This window comes from Echinops telfairi, unplaced genomic scaffold, assembly GCF_000313985.2.
Source record: "Echinops telfairi isolate 266 unplaced genomic scaffold, ASM31398v2 ScPeMD7_9;HRSCAF=40, whole genome shotgun sequence".
Classification (NCBI taxonomy): Eukaryota; Metazoa; Chordata; class Mammalia; order Afrosoricida; family Tenrecidae; genus Echinops; species Echinops telfairi.
In genome coordinates, this window is record NW_022103906.1 from 20,519,331 (window position 1) to 20,525,838 (window position 6,508).

At 38.7% G+C, this 6,508-nt stretch overlaps 1 pseudogene; it reads right to left on the reverse strand.

Annotated features, from left to right (window-relative positions):
* Nucleotides 1-293: 293 nt before the first annotated feature.
* LOC101645645 lies at nucleotides 294-1,876 on the reverse strand (annotated as a pseudogene).
* Nucleotides 1,877-6,508: the final 4,632 nt, after the last annotated feature.

Sequence of the window (6,508 nt, forward strand, 5' to 3'; positions counted from 1 at the left end):
GGAAATGCTGGTCCTGTTCCTCTGGTACCTGTGCTTTGGTCCTTCATCTTCTAAGCACTTTGATATTGTTCTTTTTATGGCACTAGACACTTATTTTGATCACAAATGTAATTCAAGTGTGAATGAGTAAATACATTTTATCTTTTAATACTCCCCCGCCCCCTTCCTTTAAATAGGGAAAAAAATGGCGCTCAACGTCTTCTCAGAGCCTGCTTGGCCATAGTTGTCCCACCTATTGTTTTAAAAACAGACTGTAACTTGGTCTTCCAAAAGCCTTCTTGAACTAACTCATTCTAAATGCCGGGGGAGCAGTCCATATTGGTATTGTTGTTAGTCTCAAAAGGTGAGGATGGTAAATGGGTGGAAGGCTCTTGGGAGGGATCTTCAGCAAACTGAGGACTATGGGGAAACTGAGAAGAGGCAGATCTTGTCAACGAGATGCCAGTTCCTTCCACGAAAGCCAGGAGAATGCCAGTCATGGCAGCTGCCCCAACCATGGCCACCGGTCCAGTTCTTGCCACCAGGATGGCTCCTCTTAAGGCACCACTTGTGATGGAGTCCCAGGATCTTCTTTGCCTCAGACTTGAACCATACTGCAGTCGATCATGGGAAACAGACCTCCCCAAACCACAAAGCTGCCTCCCAACTGGGGTGCCCTGGAGTTAATCACCGTCGAATTTCCTCACAGTGTATGGTTGACTCCCGCAGGAGAATTGCGAAAACGTTTGATTGCTTGGAAGATACCACCACTCAAGGTGCCCAGTGTGAAGGCTCTTCCACAGTCATCCACGATGCGCCCAGGGCAAGGTTCTGCTCATACTTCTCCATCGTGCCTCCTGGTTTGGTTTTTGGTAATCTCTATGGAAGCAGATCATCAGGCCTTCTATTCTGCAGAGCTTCTATAAAAGTTACCATATCCCATTTATTCTACTGTCTCTTTTAGTATAAGTCAAAACATAATCCAACACATAACATAAGTGGGTGTGTAATAAATAGAATGCTTACTGTTTAAGTTATTAGTGAATGCACTTAATAAAGTATGAGTCAGGGTTTGTTGGGCCACATTACTTTTCCTTTATTGTCTATGCTTTCTTGATTATTTTCATGATCCCAGTATTCTGTCTTCAGCTGGAATAGTTGCAGTGGATATCAAGAGTCTGGTCTGAAAATTATTCAGAGTTCACTCTTAATATATAGAATGTGTAGCCTTTGAATTTCAAGAGACCTGATTCTTCTAATACATTCTGCAACATATATACCACCAATTAAACCAAACCAAACCAGATGCCATCAATTCCAGTCAATTCCCACTCATGGCAATCCCATGCATGACAGAGTAAACTCTACTCCCTAGGGTTTCCATGGCTGTGGATTCTAGAAAGCAGTTTGCCAGGCCTTTCCCCCAAGGCTCCTACGTCTATGTTTGCTTTGAACTTGGCAAGTTGAACTGCCAAGCTTTCAGTTAGTAGTTGAACATTTAACCAATTTCACCACCCAGGGACTCCACCAATGATCATATTAGCAGGAAAGACATAACTGTTTTGTTAAACACTGGGTCTTCTTGGATGACAGTGAATTAAAGTACCAATAGGACAATTTATCCCCTAACTTTTCCAGGAAGAATTCTTTCTAAAGGAGATCTGAATATGTCCATAGCCGTGGCTCTACTTTCCCTTTCATGATTATTCTTAGTATTTTTTTCTGGTTATAGCATTTAACGGTTTAGCATCTTCTGCTCATTGCCACTTAAGGGATTCCTGGGCATTCTACCTGTGTTATGTGTAAAACGTTCCTTCCGAGGTTCTCGACTATCTGCAGAGACTGGGTTCAGTGAAAAAGCCCTGGACTTTTCTGAATTAGGGTTTTCAATGTACATAGTCAGCTTGTTAGCATAAATCTCAATCAGGGTGGTGCTTAGCCTAGTGGTAAGAGTACTAGCTAACTAAATACCCTTAATTACTTTAACTCTGGCCATAGTAGGCTTATTAATTTATAGCACATGAAGAAATCTCATGAGGATCACAAGCATTATATGCATAGCATTTATTATAAAGTGCAATTGCTAGCTACTGTCCAGTTGGTCCCTGACTCATGGTGATTCCAGGGACAACAGGACAAAACCGTACACAATATAACAAGATGCTGTTCTTTGGGATCCACAGGTCACCTGACTTTTGGAAGTGGATTGCCAGCCCTTTGTTTCTCGTTGATTGTAGCCTGGAATTTCAGTTGAAGCCTGTTCATCATCACAATACTCAAAACTTCCACGGACAGAATGACGCTTGATTCTGTTGACTACACATGAGGGGTATCAGTGGGGTATAACGTCTGTATCTCCTGAACAGCAGGCAAAAATGCTACCACAACCACCACCTTCCCCTTGTTACAGAGTGGGGCCTCAGTAAATGAGAGCTATCATTATAAGCGAAAACCACGTCTGGCTCCCCATAACATGCTTATCTCAGATCCATCTGCTGAGTGAGTCATCCCTTGCTAGAATACAGAAGCTATGGTTCCTGAGTCATTGTGTCTCACCCACTCTGCTGATGATTCTTTCTACGGTTGTCTTCCCTAGCTCTTCGGGACGACCTATCATTACCAGTGGGAAGTGGTGATTTGTTCTTGCCTCAGAAAATAATATGACTTTTTTTTGCCTTAAACTGTCAATTACATCAAACTTCAATTACTTTTCTTCAGTGGAAAAGATAGTAGTTACCGTGAAGGAATTCTCCTGTTACTAAATATCTATTATTTGCCCAACTCTTAACATTGTACTTAAATTCTAAAAAGTGAGGTGAAATTCACATAAAACTAGCTATTTAAAAAAAATTAAAAGATCATTTTATTGATCTTTGTACCTATTTGTACCTATGTACAAATTGTACCTTTGATCCATATTTGTACTTATGCTGCCATTGTTATTTTCTGAACACTTACTGTTTATTGAGCCCTTGGAAAACTAGTGAATAACTCAGGGGTGGTTAGTCAACTCACAGCACTGTGTAAGTATTACCCTTATCGAGTTCCCAAACTTTTCAAGAAAAAAGTTCTGTATCCATTAAGAAGTTTCTCCTCATTCCCTCTCTTCTATAGCCACTGGTAATTACCAATCGACATTTTGTTTCTACAGATTTATCTATCATGGTTATTTTTTTGGTAAATAAACCATACAATATGTACTTTTTTGTGTTTGACTTCTTTCACTTAGCATAATGTCTTCGAGGTTCATCCATGTTATAGCAGGCAACACAATTTCAGTTTTATTTATAGTCGAACACTATCTCTTTGTCTCTGTGTGTATATGGGTGTGTATATAATATTTTGTTTATCTAATCAAATGTTGATAGACACTTGAACTGTTTCCACAGTCTAGCTATTATGAATAACAGTACAACATACATCAGTATACACGTGTTTATTTACATTTATGCTTTCAATTATTTTGCATATATACCTAGAACTGGAATTTCTGGGTTATATAATAATTCTCCCTATGGCTCTTTCATTTTATTAAATTGTGGTAGTGTGTGTGTTGCTTCGATGCTGGAAGTTATGTCATCGATATTTCAAATACTGGCAGGATTACCCATGGTGAACGGTTACGGATGAGGAATAGACTAGGAAGAAGGAAGAGCTGGTTCACTTCTGAAAACGTAGCCACCGGAACCTCGGGAACAGCAGTGGAACACTTGTTGACATAGTGTGTGACTCCAAAACCTTCCGGCTGGAAGGCATTCAAAATACCACTAAGGAAGAATTGTTCCCTCAAAGTAGAATCTACCTTAATGAAGTGGAGGGAGCAAAGCTTTCAGGACCTTCCTTGGCCATTGTTAGATTTCATTGAGTTGGCCCGGACTCATAGTGACCCTATGCACAACTGAATGAAATGCTGCTTGCTCGGGCAATTAATGTACAAATGCTCTTTACACAATTGATGTATGTATGGCTTGTGATAAGAGTTGTATGAGCCTCTAATAAAATGATTAAAAAAAAAAGAAATATGGTTGCTCCTGGGTCATCCCCACAATGCCCAATAATAGAAATCTAAAAATGTTTATGTTTGTCTTTTAAATTTTGTAGAAAAATTACAAAACAAAGTTGTAATAATACTGGCTTTTATATTTGCCTAAGCAGTTATAGTTATTAAAGTTAAGAAACTTGTTTGTATGGTGTGTTGTTACCGTCATTTTACTTGACACTGAAGGTCCCCCTCTAGCATTCCTTGTATGGTATATTCACTAGCAATAAACTCTTTCAACTTTGAGCTGAGAATGCCTTCATGTATCCTTCATTCTTGCAGGGTAGTTCTGCTGGATATGGAATTCTTAGTTGACAGTGTACTTTTGTTTTTTCATGCAGTACTTTAATAAGCCATCCTTTTGGCGTCTCTGATTTCTGATGACAGCCGTCTAATGAGGGTCCATTGTACTTGACAAACCATTTCTCCCTTGCTGCTTTCTAGTTCTCTCCTTGCCTTTGCCTTTGCGAGTTTCGTTATAATGAGTCTGGGTGGGAATCTTTTTGAGTGTATCCCATTCGGGATTCATAGACCTTTTTTCCCCCCCATAGAACTTTAATGAAAGATTTATGTCCTTCACTAGGTTTGTGAATGATCAGCTATTATATATTTAAACATTCTTTCAGATACCTTCTCTCCTCTCCTCCTCATTCTTAGAGTGTCCATATGGCAGTCCTTATGACCCTTGGACGCAGCTCACTTCCCTTCATTATGCTTTCTTTCTATTCAATAACTGTGTAATTTCATTATTCCTATCTACAAGTTCCTGGATTCCTTAGTTTACCTGCTCAGATCGGCTCTGAATCCTCTTTAGTAAAAATTTTAAATATCAGTTATTGTGTTTGGGGTTCTAACATTTTGTTTGGGTCCTTTTCTGTAATTTCTCACTCTTTATTGATCCTTTCATCTTGTTCATATGTTGTTTTCTGTAGTTATTTGCCTGTGATTTCCTTTGGCCCCTGGAGCATACTTACGACACTTGATTTAAAGTCTTTGTCTAGTCAGTCCAAAGTCAAGATTTCCTCAAGGGTGATTTCTGTAAGTTTAACTTTCAGTTATAAATGGTTTCATCGTATGTTCCATACTTTTTTTTGTTGGAAACTGGACATTTCCATACTAATAGGGTAAATGAAAACTTATGGCTACTAGGGCTCCACTTTATACATGTATGGGTTTAGGCAAGCAAAGTGTTTAAATATATCTCTGTGATCTGCAAATGACTGAACAGAAATTCTCTCATCATAGTATGTTGAGGATACCTTAGAAGCAAAAACAGAACAAAAATATATCATTACAAAAGCAGCTTTTGAGAGGATCCCTTGAGGCAGTTGCATTCAGGGCAGGTGGTCGGCTTAGAAGGTCTGATGATGTGGAGAGTCGCAAAGTGTAATCTTGATAGATTTTCTTGAAGGACACAGGACGATTGCTGAGGCTTATTATGAAGAAGTTGGAAGAAAATGGAAAACCGCATTGCTGAGAAAGAGGCGAGAACATTTGTGCCAGGGATTACAAGGACTGTCCTACGAGAATTTCATTGTGATACCTTACTTTGTCCATTCTACAAGAACGAATCTTTCACCTTCAGACTTCTATTCTGCTCCCTCAGCTCAGATAAATCCCCTGAACCCCTTGAGGATGCCCTCACTGCTTTCTTGATTGGTGTAAGTTGAAGAGCACATAATTCTTTAGGACAGGTTAGAGAGATATAAACACCACTTTCAGAAGTCTATATGATACCTAGAGCGTATACCTAGATGGAAGATATGTCTAGAAATAATAGTTTGATGTTTTTGTTTAATAACTGTTTCTATGATTTTGTCACGGATAACAGAAATCTTTAATAATAAAAAAAGCCAAAATGCAAATTGATGAAGTAAAAGAACCAAGCAAAAGATTTTAAAAGGTAGCTTAAAGAGACTAAATAAAATGTTATAATAAAATATGCAAAGATCTGGAGTTAGAAAACCCAAAGGGAAGAATATATTCAGCATTTCTCAAGCTAAAAAAACAAACCCCAAACAAAGAAAAACCCCAACCCCCCAAACTCAAGAAGACACTTAGTTATAGTATTGAAGAATTCTATGGACAAAATACTGGATGATGAAGGAAGCATCGAAAGAAGGTGGAAAGAAGATGGTTACCGTACCAAGAAAATCGCTGAATGCTCATTTCAACAGTATTGAGGAAAGAGGTCAGAGATTCATCAAAGGCGTTGGCCAAAAAGCAAACAAAAACAGAAACAAAATCTCAAGTCTCCAGGGAATGACAGAATAATAAGTGGATGGAGGCAGCTCTGGAGATGCTCACTCAGTGATGTCAAGAAATTTGGAAGAGAACATAAATTCCTCATTATTTGTCATTGAAGTCTTTGTTCTGTTATCTTTTTTTTTAATAATCATTTTATTAGGGGCTCATACAACTCATCACAATCTGTACATACGTCATCTGTGTCCAGCACTTTAGTACATATGTTGACTTCATCATTCTTAC